Raw genomic sequence first — 18,739 nt, forward strand, 5'->3', positions numbered from 1 at the left:
CAGATGTGTGTGCCCATCTGCCAGCAGGAGAGAAAGTGATGAGAAGAGAAAATTGGAAATTGGATGGCCTGTAACACAGGAACTCTCTGTGTTATAGGCCATTATAGCTAGGAAACAAAATTGATACTCTTCCTATAAAAAGCCTTTTGCATTGTCCTATTTTTAGTGTTTCCTAGTGACTCAACACTGTATATATAGTACTGCCCTGTTTTTAGTGCTGGGTGTGAGTCTACTGCCTAAGGCTGCTGGTTAGCAAGGGTGCTCCCCCTCCAAGCTCCCGGTCCTGCAGGGACCCTCCCAGAGTGGTGGCTCGTGTCTCTCTGTCCTTCTCTGTTACACCCTGAGCCCAGCAGAGCATGTCCCTACCCCAGTGGGCGAAGGGTCCATCCTTTCTGTCCTCCACTGCTGCTTATGTAACAGCTTGTCGTGTTCATTTAGTTTACATGTCAGAAAAAATTACCTCTGTCTTAAAAGAGATTTCTGTGAAAACATCAGCCTGACAGAAGTACAGGGAGCCAGGGGCCTTGGTTGGATGAGCATCTTTTTGTGGGTTTTGCACTGTAATCCCTGTCGGGTATGGGGGCTTCGCGTTTGCTTGACTGCCCCCAGCCTTAGTTCTCACGTGTGTTCTTCTCCTTTCTCCTGGAGAAAGCAAGGGGGAGGTGGTCAAAGAACTCATGGAGTCCTTGGCAGTTTTTACAAGAGCAAACATGGTAAACGGATAATTACTTGTCAGGTTGAATCCTTCAAAGCCCTCAAAAAAATTCTTTCTCCACATCTAAACACGTATCTGCAATGTTTTGTTTTGGTCTTTGTACTTTTACCTCATGGACTTTCTATTTCCACTTTCTAACAGTCTTTCTTTCTGCTAGTCAACTTAATACTTCCCTATTGTGGAAACTTTGGAGAGGAGAGGAAATTGTGGAGAAGCAAAGAAAACACACAGGAAACCACAAAAAAACCCCTGTAATCCCACCCTCCACTAGCAAACACTGCTACTGTTTAGTATATTTCCTTTATTGCTTTTTCCATGGATTCTGTTCTTTACATAGTTGAGATTAAATTTTATGTTCAATTTCCTATCATTTCCGTTTGTCACTAGTAAACCTTGATAAAAATCATGTGTAATGGCTGGATAGCACTGCAATAAGTGATTGAACCGTAATTTACTTAGGTGTTCTCCCATATAATTAAGGATATTTTAAAATAAATCACAAAAATGATTCAACGAACATATGGTGCATAACTATTTGTCCACATTTAGAATTATTTCCTTAGGAGACATTTTTAGACACTTGGGTCAAAATTTAAGAATAAAAGCTCTCATTTGTAATTTTGTTTATTTGTACTTCCTATTTTTAAATTCTTCTTGCTTTCCTTGAAATGGTTTTTATTCACATTGTTTCTAACTACATTATTTGAATACTCTTTTTAACTATTCTAATTCTGAAGGCAAGACAAACTGCAGAGAATTCAGAAATACAATCAAAATGATTCAGAAAAAAATAAGCCACATTCCTTCATATATAAATAAAGTGGTTACAATTTCGGTGCACATCTTTTCCAGATATTTTCTATGCTTATGTAAATAAGGATGCTTTCTCTAAAATGTGATCCTATGGTTTTTTAAATTTTCAAAGTGAATTTTTATTTTAATGTTTCTAGTGAAAATGTAGTAGAATTTATTATGCCATTTTAGTATATGCTTAGCTTTATCTGACAGAAGCTTAGTGAAAATCTTAAAAATACAGTAGCTAAGCTACACTATTGATGAAGCCTGCCTTTTCTGTACATACTCATAGAAGCTTCTCTCAGAAGGACCAGTCATGGGTGGCTTCTGTGGCCACAGCCAAGAATTCCGTGCCTTTGTCCCCAACAAGATTTAGCCATGCAGTTTTTTTATGGATTTTGATGCATATTGCAAAACTTGTTAGAAGAAACACTGTAACAATTTACATTTCTGCCATGAGCCTTAGACAGTGCCCATTTGACTGAATCCTCAATAACTCTGAAGACTTTTGTCTTTACTAATTTCACAAGCTTAAAAAAATCTCCTAAGATGCCTTTTCTCTATATCCCCACAGCCACATTTCCTATCTGCCTATTAGAGTCTTCTTTTGCTCTTATTTATCATTATTTTTTTTTTTATCTTCTCCCACTGGCCTGTGATTTTGTCTTTCTAACAACAAGCACAGTCCAGAACTAAGCACTTTTCCCCCTTCGAATAAAGGATTATAACTCATTTAACTTAGGATAGTGAGTAATCCAGTTCTTGCCATCCAGTTAGCCCTCAGGGTACCACCTTGCTCCATCTTCCTCTGACTTCAGGCCAGCAGTTTTGCATCTCTCTGCTTATCTGCTTCTTTGGTCACTTCTGCAGACCGCTTTTTCTTTCTTTCTTTTTTTAAAGGCTCATTTTATTTTACTTTCTGGCCACGCTCTGCAGCATGTGGGATCCTAGTTCCCCGACCAGGATCAAACCCAGGCCCCCTGCATTGGAAGCGCGGAGTCTTAACCACTGGACTGCCAGGGAAGTCTCCGCAGACCGCTTTTTCTTTTTTCAGCATGAACAGGGAAGGCAATGGCTGTTCCATCTCTAGCTTTACATAACATACCCAATCCTGTGCCCATTGATGACTCATGGCTTCTAAGAGAAGTACTTCAAATTTTCTGGATGGAAATCTTGTCCAATTTGAGTCAAATAACCACCTTTGCCCTGTCAGACCTGCCCAAGGTAGTGGGTCCCTCCAGATTATATCCAGAACTGTTTCTCCAACAAGAGGATGTATACAGGGTGTAGATGATTAGAGTGTCCACTGTAGCTCCCTGCCCAGCAAGTGGACCTTTGTTTGGAACTTGGAGGTCACATAAATACTTATTGTTTTTAACATGTTTATTGGAGTATAATCGCTTTACAATGTTCTGTTAGTTTCTGCTGTATAACAAAGTGAATCAGCTATTTGTAGTGAGGTGGATGGACCTAGAGTCTATCATACAGAGTGAAGTAAGTCAGAAAGAGAAAAACAGATACTTATTATTTTTTCAGGAATATTCATTTACTTTGTAATTATTAAAACAGTGTTACTTTAACAAGTAGTAAATGGAAACAAGTATTATCAAAGACTTCTTTTGTACAAATGATACTAGTTAGACCTCCCTATTAAATATGCTGGTCCTGTATCAAATTCCATTATAATCTCTTTAAAAAGTATAGAAATGGTTTCTATTTTAAAACTCTATTTGACTGCTGCTGTGTTAAAAATAGAGATGGACAACAAATTCAACATAAGATGCAGTTTGTTTGCCTTTAGGCTATTAGAGTTCATTCAGAATAACTCAGTGCCTTAGAAAGTCTTTAAAGATATGATGGGAGAGGAAATGGGAAATGCCTCACAGTAGCCCATTCTCTGTTTATCCACCTACTTATAATGGAGAAATTATAAGTTTTGATCTTCATATGTTGTGACTTCTAAGATGAGAGGATTTTAATGTAACAGACATGAAGATTGGTCAAATATGTAGATCAGGAGAAAAAAGGTGATTTAGTGATTTGTGATGGACTTAAGCATACGTAGAAGTTCCAACAAATGCAGGTAGATTTGGGTGAATGTTTTGGTCTAGGTTTGCTATATTTTTATTCTGTAGGGAGTAGGTTTCCCAGGCTATATTTTAGATTTTCTGCCCTCACTATATAAAACAATTTAGAGGGACCCATATCAACAGGTGTCTGCAGTTGTAGCTCTAGTGTCTGAAGTCAGACCACCTTGGCAGCCAGAGAAGGTATCCTAAACTCTGTCTGCCCTCATCTTTGACCTCAGAATGACACGTGCATGGAGCAGACTCAGAGCAGCCTAGCTACAGACAAAGGGTCTGAACTGAGGCCAGAGCGGCAGCCCCCCAGACAATCTGCAGTTCAAGCACAGACAAGAGAATCATCTGCTAAAACAAAGGAAACAACACTCATTAGAGAAAAATTACAGAGTCCAGAGTCTCCACAACATAACGTTCATAATGCCTGGAATACAATCACAAATTCCCTGATGTATGAAGAACGAAGACAAAAAATCTATCAAATCCAACTCTAAGATGAACCAAATGTTGAAACTAACAGACAATGAGTTTAAAAAGATCATGAAAACTGTCCACAGTGAAAAAAAGCAAACCATGTTTTCAGTGAATAAAAATCTTAGCAGAAAAATTAGAAGTCTCAGTAGAGAAATAAAACCAATAGAAAGAATGAAATGGACATTCTAGAATAAAAAACACAATCTCTGAAATTCCCAGTACATAATAAATCTTCTGCAAATGTAAGCTATCATTATTATTATTTGTAAGAACAAAGATAAAGCATTTTGCTTTTGTTTTATTTTATTACATTTTTACTAATGAAATAGAAGCAGATAGGGCAATTCTAACCATCTTTTCCTCTTCTAAACCTTATTCTCCTTAACCTTGAGGAAAAGAGAAAGTTCTGGAATGTGAGTAGTGAAGTGAGAAAGTTGAGGGAGTTGGGGAATATATAGTGTAGACCCTTGACTCCTCTCTCTTCTGTGCTACTTTCTATACTTTGTGCACAGATTTGTCGATTTTCATAGAGCAAATTCCACTTCATCTCCTGATTTATCTCTCTCCCCTGATGGGCCCTGAATAATAGGAGGTCAGCTTCTAGGTCTTTCTTCTCTCTTTCCCTGATAGGAGTGGAATGAATGGGCACTGAGTGAATGAATAAAGCTTTTGGGTCCCTCAGTTTCTGCTGTCATCTCCTTGCCTTTTTCTTGGAATTATTATGTCTTTATTGCAAATGCTTTTGGGTGATTTACAAGAAATTACATAATTACTGAAGCAATATTATTTACTGAGTACACTGGCAGAATGTTTGCCGTTTTTCTTTATCATCAGGTTTTATTTTTGCACAGTGTATCTAATCATGGTAAAAATGAATGTGTCACTCACTATAAATAGACCTGTCCTTCCTCCTCCTACCCCTCCACACCTGTGTTCCATCTTCTATTCCTTTATTAGTCCTTCTGGGCAGGTTTTATTATGTCCATCTCTAAAATAGTCCTCTTTAAAATGGTGCCATGGCAGTATGTCTACACACCAATCACTTTTACCAAATGCGTCTTAGTCATTGCTTTTTTTTTTTTTTTTTTTTTCTGTACGCAGGCCTCTCACTGTTGTGGCCTCTCCCATTGCGGAGCACAGGCTCCGGACGCACAGGCTCAGCGGCCATGGCTCACGGGCCCAGCCGCTCCGCGGCATGTGGGATCTTCCCGGACCGGGGCTCGAACCCGTGTCCCCTGCATCGGCAGACGGACTCTCGATCACTGCGCCACCAGGGAAGCCCAGTCATTGCATTTTGAGTCTAGCTTCAGTGTGTGAGCTGTTTTTTGACACTTTTTTGGTAGGGCTTTGAAGAAAAAAAAAGAGCAAGTAGCAGAGATATGAGTTCTCTTTATGGATCACCAACCCCAGTGGGGAAAGAAGAACTAGACATCTTTTGTCTACTTATTATCCTGTGCCAGTGCCTCTCCTGGGTGTTTGACACGTGTTCCTCATTTAATCTTCACAACCAGTTTGTGAAACAGAGGTTTTGCTCTCATTTTATATTTGAAAATACTGAGGTTAAATAACCTGCCCAGAGTCTCGCAGGTGGTAAGAAGTGACACCAGAAATTCAGTGATAATTTTATCTCATCCCCAGGCCACTGTTGTTTGGCACTGAACCATACTGTATCTCTCTGAAATAAAAGGTTAAGAGAACTCAGGAATGCAAATGAGAAGGTGGTTGTAGAGCATGAGTGGTTGGTTTTGTGTAATAATTTTTAAGCTCTTCCCGCTAGGAAAGCCCATGATGGAATTCATACACACACCACGCGCACACACACACACACACACACACACATCCCTCTCTTCCTTCTCCTGAGAGCTGTTATGCTGCCTCTTTCTCTCTCACTCTCAAGAGCACATTGAAGTGCAAGTGAATAGCTATGGGATTGTTATATGAATCTACCCTCCAGTATTTGCCAGCGTGTAAAACTCAGTGGTGTGTAAGATGCACGGCCAATGTTATTATAAAACTGCCTAGAAGATGAGAAACTCCTGTCTTTACTGTGCTCTGCTAATTGCCTCGTGCTGACACCAGGCGGCAGCATCTTCACATAGTTTCCAATTTAGTGGGCATTTGGGGCAGTGGGCCATGGCATGCTGTGATCAAGTTCACCCCAAACCTGGTCACTCTTCACCTCTTATTTTCCAAGCCAGATGACCCAATCTTAATTGGGCAAAGTGAGTGCAAATCAATTTTCAGGGGAGGTCAGTAAGAGGGAGGAAATACCCCTTGTATGTTAGCATACACATTAAAATGTTTGGTTCTTTATATGAACAGATGTGTTCTGTGCATTATAGAGTTCTTTCCTCTACTGAGAGCACCCATTCCCTTTGCCAGGACTGCAGTGCTGAACAAATGTCTCAACTGCAAGTTAAACTTTATTTCCCCCTAAAACTTTAGTGTGTATATATTTCCTAAAAGGGTATCTAGCACAATTACCAAAATCTCAGAATTTAACATTGATAAATACTATTTTGCAATCCAGTCCTTACTTGAATTTCATGAAATGTCCTTTAAACCATTTTATTCAGTCCAGATCCACAGTTATGTGTTGCACTTAGTTGTTGTCCTCTTTGCTTTCCCTTAATCTGGAGCAGCTCCTTTGCTTTTCTCTCTGTTCCTTGACCTTGATGGTTTTTGAAGAATATGGGCCAGTTATTTTTTTATTTTTTATTTTTTGAGTTGACTTTTGTGTGTGGTGTAAGGTAAGTGTTCACCTTCATTTTTCTGCATGTGGATATCCAGCTTTCCCAATACCATTTCGGGCCAGTTATTTTGTACATTGTCTCTCAATTTGAGTTTGGCTAATATTTTTCATGATTAGATTCAAGTTCTCATTATATTTCATACCATACTATGGAAAAATGAGTCCTGATTTCCAAACGCTAGACGTAGGAACATTGTTTATCTCTTAGTGTCTCTTCAAAAGCCAGAAATTATGTGTAGGCGGCATTTTTTAGCTCTGCATTGTAAAGATGCCCTAACCCTGTGGCCTCCAGTGATATTGGATTTAATTTCCCTCAGACCACCAGACATCTACAGCATGGGGATTCAGGAATTGTTTAACAGGAGGTTTATGGCTTCAAGACTGGAAGGCAGTGACTGAGAATTATGTTGTGTATCCCTCTGTGTTAAAAATCATTGTTCTTTGTTATCATGGAGCCGAACGGAGTTTAACTGTATGTTGAACAGTTAGATGTTGAGTGAGAAAATGACAATTTGCAATGTAAATTGTTGGGGTCATTAAGCGAGTCTTCTAGGGCATGGAGAAGGCTGCCTGTTTGACTCTTGTACCCCTTCCCAGAGAGGATGGAGCATTTCATTTCCTTGGCAGTGGCATTTCCCTCTCCAAGAAAAAACACGTTACTACCCTGAGAGTAAAACGCAAATCAACAATGTCAATTTTGATATATGGCTAATTTCTTAAGACTATTTTATTAGTAGTGGTATAGCTACTATTAGAAGCAGACCCAGGGAAGTGACTCTTCCTTTCTGCTCTTTTCTCCTCCCTTTATCCAGCCTCCCCCAAATCTTTGCTTTTCCTTTCCCCATCCTGCTGTATTTGATAACTCAGCTTTTCCTAAAAGAATTTTCGCTTTTGTTGTAAAAGTTGAAATGAAAAAGCTATATGCAAATATATGCAGATTAAATTTGGATTATTTTTAAGCCACATGGACAAAATTCCCCTTACCAGTCTGTTCCCACTAAGAAAAATTCCTCTGTTTTTCTCTTTCTTTTTTAAATTTTTTATTTTGAAATAATTTTAGATTAACAGAAGTGTTGCAACTATAGTACAGGGAGTTACTGTAACCCTTCATGTAGCTGCCGGTAATGTTAACATTTACACAACCATAGTATATTTTTTTAAAACTAAAAATTAACATTGGTATGATACTATTGACTAAACTACAGAGTTTATTAGGATTTCCCAGTTTTTCCACTAATACCCTCTTTCTTTTCCAGGATCCTGGGATGCATTTAGTTGTCATGTCTTCTTAGTCTCCTCCAACCTGTGATAGCTTCTCAGTCTTTCCTTGTTTATAACAACCTTGACACTTTTAAAGGAGATCTAGTCAGGTGTTTTGTAGAAAGTTCCTCAGTTTGGGTTTGTCTGATATTTTCCCATGATTAGACTGGGGTTACGGTTTTTAGGAGAGAATATGATGGAGATGAAGTCCCATTCTCATCACAGAATCTCATTACCTCATATCTGGGATATGTGATATCTTTGTTGACTTCTATAATTTTCTTATATTCTTCCTCTGTTTTGCAGTTTATAATACCTCTTTATGCTACTACAGCTGTTTTTTAAAAATTGAATACTGTGGTCAGTTACTTAGTTGTTCACAAAAAAATCCTCAGAACTCCTTAAGTTTTCTGTAAACATGGGATATGTCCATGAAAAAAAAAATCAAATGACAGCATTGCTTCCTCTTTCTCAGATACTTTCAGCCTTTCAACTCCACCTGAAAAGCATGGGTATGCCCCTTTATAAAGTGTTTAGAGAATCTTGGACAAAACATGGCACATCTTGAGATTTCTTTTAAGGTTATTCTTAGTGAACCAGACTCATGCACTGAAACAAATCATGCCAGAGACGTAGAAGGGCTTGAGTGCGTTCCGCGGTGCCTAACTCCCTACCGAAACCAAAATCTGACTCTCTGAGTTTCAGAGATGGGGCTTTGTTTGGCTCAAAGCATCTGTGGATATTTCAGAAAGCCGATTTTAATCTTAATATAAAACTTCCCCCTTCCAATACAGGGAATAACATGGGTGTGGATTTTCTCTCATTTCCCCTTCATTCATGAACTTTCTGGGTCCCAGAAATATTCAGTTTAAGCAGTGAGTCATGCATTGCAAACCGGTTCATCTGTACCATTTTTCTAGATTCCACATATATGCGTTAATATACGATATTTGTTTTTTTCTTTCTGACTTACTTCACTCTGTATGACAGTCTCTAGGTCCATCCACGTCTGAAATAGAGACACAGATGTAGAGAACAAACGTATGGACACCAAGGGGGGAAGCGGGGTGGGGGTGGGGGTGGGATGAATTGGGAGATTGGGATCGACATGTATACACTAATACGTATAAAATAGGTAATAAGAACCTGCTGTATAAAAAAATAAAATAAAATAAAATTCCAAAAAAAAAAAAAACAGAGTCAAAATGAGGAAGGGCCTAAGTGATCCACAAACCATAATCAATGTGTGACCACCAGTAGCTGAAACTGTTGCTCTTGAGCTTCCTCTAATTAGAAACCCCCCTTTTTTACTGAGGTATAAGTGACATAAAACATTATATTAGCTTCAGGTGTACAACGTAATGTTTCGTATATAATGCATAAAATCTTTATAGTAATGGCCTCCTGAACGTAGAGTGACAAATAAAATAAAACACATAACAAAAGAAAACAAATACGTAATTTTCTTTTTTTAAAGCTAATCGTTAGAAGGAAGATCACCCTTGTTTACTTCTTATGATTTAATTCTAAGTATGGCTCCCAGAACACATTCTAAATTATTGTGTTGTAACTTGAATATTGCTAATTACCTATGCTTCCAATTGGGAGGAAAAAAAAAAGAAATTTAATTAGCTCTGAAGTTCAAGAACTATTGAAGCAAGCACTATTTCCATGCCACTTCTCAGTGCTTTCTTGTGCAGATGATGTATTTAATTGCTAGTATTTCTTGCGTGATGTGTGAATGTATTTGGCAGCCATTGCCATCGAGTTGAGTATCATGAGCTTTCCTAAGCCACATATGCTCAGAAGGTTTTCTGACAGGGCAGAGAGAAGAAAATCTCAGATCTGCTGCACTCACAATCTTCTACTAGAACATGCTATGTCTAGAGTATTGATGAGTGAGCTTTCTAATTGGAAAGGATCTTTTCTAATTCCTTGAAGCTCTTAATTTCAATTCCACTGAGAACTCTTCCTTCCCTTTCTATCGCGTGTTTTTTTAGCATGAGATATCTCTTTCTGAGTTGGTCTCTTTCTCCACTGGAATATACATCTGCATTTTTTTCCTTTAGCATTTTTAATTGCTGTGCCATCTCCATGCTTTCTCATTGAGCTGTATACTCCATCTTGGTTTATGTCTGTATTGTCTGATATTGATAGTATATTCTTCTAAAAGCTGTGACCTGTTTTCCCCTTTTTCCTTCTTTAATTTTTTTTTCAATTTTTGTTTATTGCACAAACATCAGCATAATAGTAATAAGGAAACAGAAGAAACATCAGTTCTATGTTCACTTACAATGGACCAGCAATTTTTGTTCTGTTTCTGGTTTTTGATCATACATGTAAATATTTACATAACTGTAATACTAAAGGACAGATTATTTCATATTTTACTTGAAGCATTATATCATAAGGATTTTTTTCATATTGCTGTATCACCGTCATCCTAATGACTGTTTATGTCGTTGAGTTTGATACACTGTCATGTATTTAGATATTTTTAATTGCTGGACATTTAATGTTGCAGTATTTTTCTATTTATAAATAATACTCTATTGTGCATCTTTGTTCTTATGACTTTCTCTTTTCTTTTGAATTATTTCACTGGAATAGGTCACTAACCAAAGTGCTTGAAGATTTTCATTGTTCTCAGGCTCTACACTGTGTTTCTTTTGTGCTTGTTTTTAGCACAATGTCATTTATAAGAAGGCACTTTGGGGCTTCCCTGGTGGTCCAGTGGTTAAGACTCTGCGCTACCAATGCACGGGGCATGGGTTCTATCCCTGGTGGGGGAACTAAGATCCTACATGCCTCGCAGCGCTGCCAAAAAAAAATTAAAAAATTAAAAAAGAAGGCACTTTGCCAATGTCTTGGGATCAGATGATGATAAGGAAGTCCATTTCGGAAGCAGTCTTTTGTTTGTTTGTTTGTTTTTGTTTGTTTGTTTGTTTTGCGGTACGCGGGCCTCTCACTGTTGTGGCCTTTCCTGTTGCGGAGCACAGGCTCCGGACGCGCAGGCCCAGCGGCCATGGCTCACGGGCCCAGCCGCTCCGCGGCATGTGGGATCCTCCCGGATCGGGACACGAACCCGTGTCTCCTGCATCGGCAGGCGGACTTTCAACCACTGCGCCACCAGGGAAGCCCCGGAAGCAGTCTTTTTTTTGTGAGATTATTGTTGGGGTTCTGAAGATGTTCTTTTAGGAAACGATAGTGAAAGCAAAGCAGCCATTGAGTCTTCGGGGAGCTTATCAAATCGTTGTGATTTAAAAGGCCAATTTGGGCTTCCCTGGTGGCGCAGTGGTTGCGCGTCCGCCTGCCGATGCAGGGGAACCGGGTTCGCGCCCCGGTCCGGGAAGATCCCACGTGCCGCGGAGCGGCTGGGCCCGTGAGCCATGGCCGCTGAGCCTGCGCGTCCGGAGCCTGTGCTCCGCAACGGGAGAGGCCACAGCGGTGAGAGGCCCGCGTACCGCCCCGGTCCGGGAGGATCCCACGTGCCGCGGAGCGGCTGGGCCCGTGAGCCATGGCCGCTGAGCCTGCGCGTCCGGAGCCTGTGCTCCGCAACGGGAGAGGCCACAGCAGTGAGAGGCCCGCATACCACACAAAAAAAAATAATAATAATAAAATAAAATAAAAAAATAAAAGGCCAATTGGAAATTCATTTGCCAGCCCACTGTAATCTATACTGAAATTATTTCTAGTAACAATATATTCTCAACAATATCAAAGACTATTTTAAAAGCTGGCTTGGTGTCCTGTATATCATTCCAAATATCTTTTGAAAGTTTTATGTCTAACCGGAATCTCAGTCTGCTGTGGAAAATCATTTTCAGGTATTACAGTCCAACTTGCAATTAAGCATAGCTACATTCTTCTTCATAGAGAGTAGAGACACTGTCTTCTACTATGACCATGGGCATTTTTGGGGTTTTGAGTTGGGCATGGAGCAGAGGGAAAGCAGTGTCCCTGTAGGGTTGAGAGGTGATTGAAGATGAGCCTTGATATAACTCCAGCATAGGGTCCTCTTTCTCAAAATCTGTTTGGTTTCCGGGGTCCTAAGGGGAAGATTCACTCTAGCCCAACAGTGCCTTCTGTGATGGGTTACCATTGCGATCCCCTTCCAATCAGACACTGAAAATTTGCTGAACGAATTTAAAGAGCTGTGGGTACTTACTAATTTGTAATGGGTGAGGTGATGATAGTATATGACAACTTGATTTGAAGCCCATATTCAACATTTGGAAGTGATAAACATTTTATTAATATGCTCTTCTCAAAAACTACCCCAAATTTCGTTTTCTTTTACTCTCTCTGTCCTTTTATCCCTATTCTGCCCTCTATTGTCTCTTTTCTGATGTTTCCAGTGCTGTTTTTCTCCTCCTTCCTCCCTTCTCCCCCCCATTCCCCCTCTCTCCTCTTCGTTTTCTATATCATTCCTCTCTCCCCGCTTCCCTCACTTCATTTTGAGACCCCCCCCCTTCCCTCTTAGTCTCTGCCATTCTTAATTCCTTTCTTTTTCCTTTGGGAAAATAGGCTTTAAATTTTGAGTGTGCTAAGGGAAGGTCATTTCACAGTGAAAAACTGCAGGATTCAGGGACTGTATTTTGTGGCTTATTGATAAAGAGAGGCTGCAGGAGCTCGTGCTTATGGCAGTGATTTAAGGGTGAGGGCTCCATGTCTCAGATGGACCTGATTATGTTGTGCGACAACTGGATTCCATTTTCGTCTCTGGATTCTGTTTCGACCTCTCTTTGCCATGTAATTAACAGTGTGCCAGCCACAGATCATAAAGTGAATGCGGCTCAATGAATAATATTACATACTGATGCCTGAAGTTTGTCTTATCCATAAGACCTAGTGGGCATGGGGTATGCCAGGAGTGACATTTAAACTCAATTGCCTGATGCTGGGTTATGAGAGCTCTGACATGCATCCCCAGACAGCTGCTCAGTACAGATGGCGGCTGAGCTCTGAAGCTTCAGGCTGACGTGTCCAGGAGCCCAGAGGCAAACTGACCCTTTTCTCTTTAGGCTCAGCGTCTGTGTTGGCTGTTAGAAATAATCAGAATACATTTTAATTTATTTTCCAGATGAAGCTTGGGAGGCTTAATTTTTGGTGATTAAACTAGACTTCTGAATAGATTTCCCCAAACCCCAAACACCTTGCACAGAGATTCATATAGTGAAGTAGCTTTGCCTCCCTTGACGAGTATTGCATTGAATTCAGCCCTTTTCATGGCTTTTGTGTTGTGTATTGATTAACAGAGAATGAGCTGACTGCCAGGCACGTGCACAGAAAATAAGAAGTGGGGAGGGTATTAAGCATGGAATGGATAACGCTCATTTGCTTGAGATGCATAAAATAAGTTGAGGTAGAACGGGGAGGGGTACAAGACAGAAGATTTACAGCCCTCAATCATGGTTTCATTTACTAATTAAGGGATTCAGCAAGGTTGTTCAGACAGATTCAGGGGCTGAGTGCAAGCAGTCTTCCAATAATCACTAAGATGTTATTCAGGACACAAACCAGATGACTTTGGTTTCACAACAAGATGGGCAGAAATGGCCACGTAGTAAATTAGTAACTCTTGGAATTCCAGGAGTCTTGGGGTGGGGCACCACTATTGTGGTTTTTCTTTGTCCAGCCTCACGAAAGCCAACAGAGCAGGTGCTGTGCTGTGCATTTGAGTTTGGGGGTGGGGGTGGTCCTGAGAGGAGCCCGAAGGAGAGAGAGAGGTCCTTTAACAGGAAAACATTTCTTATCTCTTCTCTGAATGAGTTTTGAGCTTAACATGAGATGGCATCACAGAAGGAGTTCACCTTGCGTTTATGCGTTGAGGCTGCCTGTGGAAAGATGCCATCACGGGGATAGAAGAGGAGGTCAGCGTGGGCTAGAAGCTCTTCAAGCTTTTGCAGTTTAGTTTCACTATTTACTTTGAAATGGATTCTCTGATAATTGGCTCCATGTAAAAATCAACAGATTTGAAATAACACATTCAGAGGTAAATCAGAAGGATTTTCAGTCATCCTTTTTGTTGCTTTTTTCCATCAAAGGGGAACGTTGTGACTTGGCTCCTACCACCTCAGTGGTCCCTTTCTTTGGACCCTCGGATGGTGACATGGGGCTTCCAGGTGGGGTATAAGAAGACGTGTATGCCTTCCCATGCGCCCATCCTGGCCAGGTCTGGGAATAGGGGGATATTACTGAGGCCAGTAGATCTAATTTCAAAGAGTGTATCTCTAGAGTTAAATGAGTTTGCCTTAAATTCTGAACAGTTGCAGGTGATGTAATCCTTTGAGACATTTTATTAGGCAGATTAAATTAAGATACAGGAAATGCTATTTCACATATCATCAGAGAGGAAGGTCAAGTCTTGTGAAAGTTGTTTACTGTAACAGAAGGTTGTTGTGCATCTGTTTTGACTTAATTTTCTCATTGTTTCAGGATCTGTGTTCTCTGCTGCCCTCTACTCCTTGCACAGTAGAATATCTAGTCTGCTAGGAGCTTGTTGAGATAACTAAGTGCCTTATTCCACTTGTGGGAAATTTGGGCTCAATGAAAGTAGTCCATGGAAACCTCTGTTTGCTGTATCAAGTGTGTGGTACTTAACATGCATACATGGAACCTATTTATTTAGCTCCAGTGTTGTAACTAAGATGGCCATTTTCCTTCTAGGCATAGCATATATGTGCACTAACTTGACAGTAATTGAGCAGTTAACTTGAGTTCTGTTTCTGGTATTGTTGGTCATGTGCCTTCCACATAAGATAAGGTGTTTGGCTAATTGCTGTAGACTCTAATATTGTAATCGTAATATCGTTAAGTCCATTAGTACCTCTTGATAGCAGACTAGATCCTAAATTTACATAAATGTCACATCAAATCTTACCTTTTCTTAGCTTAGCTGGTGGAATCTATTGGAAGATAGGGAGAATAATAAGCTGGTTTTGGTGAGTGATATTTTGGATAGGGTTGTGAGGAGGAAACAAAATGAGGGATGCATTGGAATGTCTCACTTAGCCTTTCTTATGTTAAAAGAAATACTGAGAAAACACTTCCTAGATATGAGAGTAAATTTCTTTTCTGAAATATCTTAAGTGGCTCAGAAGAGGATTTCAGTATGAAATGACTTTTTTAAAATGAAAGCACAGACAATTCTCTTTCTACCCTCAACCCTTTACAGATTTTCAAAGGAGAGGAGAAATAGAAATGAAGCTGACAAGAGAAGCCATCTAAAATTAAAACTCTCCATATGGAATTCCTTTTTCTTTTGCTCTAGAAACTCAGCTCCATCTTTGAGAATTTTCTTACAGAATGGTCATTGGAGGCTCTTTTAACTCCTAACTTCTATCGTTGTTCCATGATTTATATCTTCTAATTGGTGAAAATGTGTTCTTCCAAATGATAAGTTTTTATTGAAAGAAATCCTTACTAACTTTCTTATATATTGAGTAGATAATAGCACAAAATTCAAAAGGTACAGAAGGTAAAAAATGGTGAAAATTGTTCCTTCCACCTGTTTTCTCCAGCCTCCCTTTTCCCTTCTTCAGAGGCAAACACTGCTGCCCATTTCTTTGTTTATTTTTATCTTTTAGTTTGAATCTGATTGTGTTTAGGAGCTGATGGAGTGTAAGTAGCTCTTTATGCTAGATGTGCTTTATTGGTTCCCATCAGTTTAAAATGTATTAGATGAGAAAGCAAGGCCTGGCTATAGTAATAAACTAATGGATTATATTTAGCTGATCACATAAGTTTACCTAGAAATCTCCTGGGTATATCTTCTTGCTACCGTATCTACACTTACATGCCCATATTTCGTTGTCCAAGATGCCATTGAGTGGTAGCTATACATTTTATGTACAACTACGAATGAAAAAAATACCTAGCCAGTGAACTATTAACCAATACTTCCTGTTATTTAATTATTTAGTTTATTTACAATATTAATTGTACATATTTATAATACTGCTTAATATTTTTAAAAATATTATATTTATTTAAAGGGCTCTTTTAGACTTGCTGATACATAGATGCTTATCATTCAACACTCTTGTAAACACATGAAAAGAAATAGCAGGAAAATAAATTAGATAAGTTTCATTCCTGAAATTACTACCCACGGACCCAACTCTTAGGAATCATTCACCTCAACTTTTATTAACTGTATTTTTCGCACAATTTGCCCTGTGTGCCGTCAAGAGCATTGGTGATACAGTTTTACAAAGTATCTGAAAATGAATTAAAAGTCATTGGTGCTGAGCTCTTAAGCTATCTTACTTCTGCAGTTTTGCAGAATTAACACATTTTTGGCTATCACTGGGCTGGAAATGTATCGAAGCATGCTTGGTTTCCCTCAGCTCCTACCGCTTCCCACAACCATCGGGTGCTTAGGGTTAAAAAAGCTCCAGTATTGTCTCAGCGTTTTTATTGCAGACCCTGATACCCATTTTGTTATCATGATGCTGATGTTTTTAATATTCACACATGCTCATGCAAAGAAAATTACTTTGTAACGGATGTCTGGTAGAGAGCACTTGAAACATGCCATTGATTATGAAATTCTACCGAAATTTAGAACTGTTAAAATATGAAAAACAGGGCTTCCCTGGTGGCGCAGTGGTTGAGAGTCCGCCTGCCGATGCAGGGGACACGGGTTCGTGCCCCGGTCCGGGAGGATCCCACATGCCGCAGAGCGGCTGGGCCCGTGAGCCATGGCCGCTGAGCCTGCGCGTCTGGAGCCTGTGCTCCGCAACGGGAGAGGCCACAGCAGTGAGAGGCCCGCGTACCGCAAAAAAAAAAAAAAAATATGAAAAACAAATGCATCTTAGAATTGATAACCTTAATTCTGAATCTTATTAATAAAAAATAGAATTTCTAGAATATTTAATCTTTCAGATGAGAATTATCTCTAGATTATAGACTTTGGCAGCGCTCATAAATCAAAGCCATAAGTCAAAAACACCAAGCTTTGAGATTTTTTTTTAACATCTTTATTGGAGTATAATTGTTTTACAATGGTGTGTTAGTTTCTGCTGTATAACAAAGTGAACCAGCTATACGTATACATATATCCTCATATCCCCTCCCTCTTGCATCACCCTCCCACCCTCTCTATCCCACCCCTCTAGGTGATCACAAAGCACGGAGCTGATCTCGCTGTTCTATGTGGCTGCTTCCAGCTAGCTTTCTGTTTCACATTTGATAGTGTATATAGGTCAATGCCACTCTCTCACTTCGTCCCAGCTTAAGCTTCCCCCTCCCCATGTCCTCAAGTCCATTCTTTATGTCTGCATCTTTATTCCTGTCCTGTCCCTAGGTTCTTCAGAACCATTATTTTTTAGATTCCATATAAATGTGTTAGCATATGGTATTTGTTTTTCTCTTTCTGACGTACTTCACTCGTATGACAGACTCTAGGTCCATCCACCTCACTACAAATAACTCAGTTTCGTTTCTTTTAATGGCTGAGTAATATTCCATTGTATATATGTTCCACATCTTCTTTATCCATTCATCTGTTGATGGACACTTAGGTTGCTTCCATGTCCTGGCTATTGTAAATAGAGCTGCAATGAACATTGTGGTACATGACTCTTTTTGAATTATGGTTTTCTCAGGGTATATGCCCAGTAGTGGGATTGCTGGGCTCTATGGTAGTTCTATTATTAGTTTCTTAAGGGACCTCCATACTGTTCTTCACAGTGGCTGTATCAATTTACATTCCCACCAACAGTGCAAGAGGGTTCCCTTTTCTCCACACCCTCTCCAGCATTTATTCTTTTTGTCTTTTCATTTTGTTTATGGTTTCCTTTGTTGTGCAAAAGCTTTTGAGTCTGATTAGGTCCCATTTGTTTATTTTGTTTTTATTTCCCTTTCTCTAGGAGGTGGGTCAAAAAGGATCTTGCTGTGATTTATGTCATAGAGTGTTCTGTCTATGTTGTCCTCTAAGAGTTTTATAGTGTCTGGTCTTACATTTAGGTCTTTAATCAGTTTTGAGTTTATTTTTGTGTATGGTGTTAGGGAGTGTTCTAATTTCAGTCTTTTACATGTAGCTGTCCAGTTTTTCCAGCACCACTTATTGAAGAGTCTGTCTTTTCTCCATTGTATATTCTTGCCTCCTTTATCAAAGATATGGTGACCATATGTGCATGGGTTTATTTCTGGGATTTCTATCCTGTTCCATTGATCTATATTTCTTTTTTTGTGCCAGTACCATTTTGTCTTGATTACTGTTGCTTTGTAGTATAGTCTGAAGTCAGAGAGCCTGAATCCTGAAGCTCCGTTTTTCTTTCTCATGATTGCTTTGGCTATTCGGGGTCTTTTGTGATTCCATACAAATTGTGAGATTTTTGTTCTAGTTCTGTGAAAAATGCCAGTGGTAGTTTGATAGGGATTGCATTGAATCTGTTGATTCCTTTGGGTAGTATAGTAATTTTCACAATGTTGATTCTTCCAATCCAAGGACATGGTATATCTCTCCATCTATTTGTATCATCTTTAATTTCTTTCATCAGTGTCTTATAATTGTCTGCATACAGGTCTTTTGTCTCCTTAGGTAGGTTTATTCCTAGATATTTTATTCTTTTTGTTGCGATGGTAAATGGGAGTGTTTTCTTAATTTCACTTTCAGATTTTTCATCATTAGTGTATAGAAATGCCAGAGATTTC

The 18,739-nt window shown here is 39.4% G+C and overlaps 1 protein-coding gene across 15 annotated transcripts in view; it reads left to right on the forward strand.

Moving 5' to 3' along the window:
* Window positions 1-18,739, forward strand: part of ELMO1 (engulfment and cell motility 1) — a 557,053-nt gene that overhangs the window by 235,486 nt on the left and 302,828 nt on the right. The window lies entirely within an intron of this gene.

Source organism: Physeter macrocephalus, chromosome 5 (genome assembly GCF_002837175.3).
Source record: "Physeter macrocephalus isolate SW-GA chromosome 5, ASM283717v5, whole genome shotgun sequence".
Lineage (NCBI taxonomy): Eukaryota > Metazoa > Chordata > Mammalia > Artiodactyla > Physeteridae > Physeter > Physeter macrocephalus.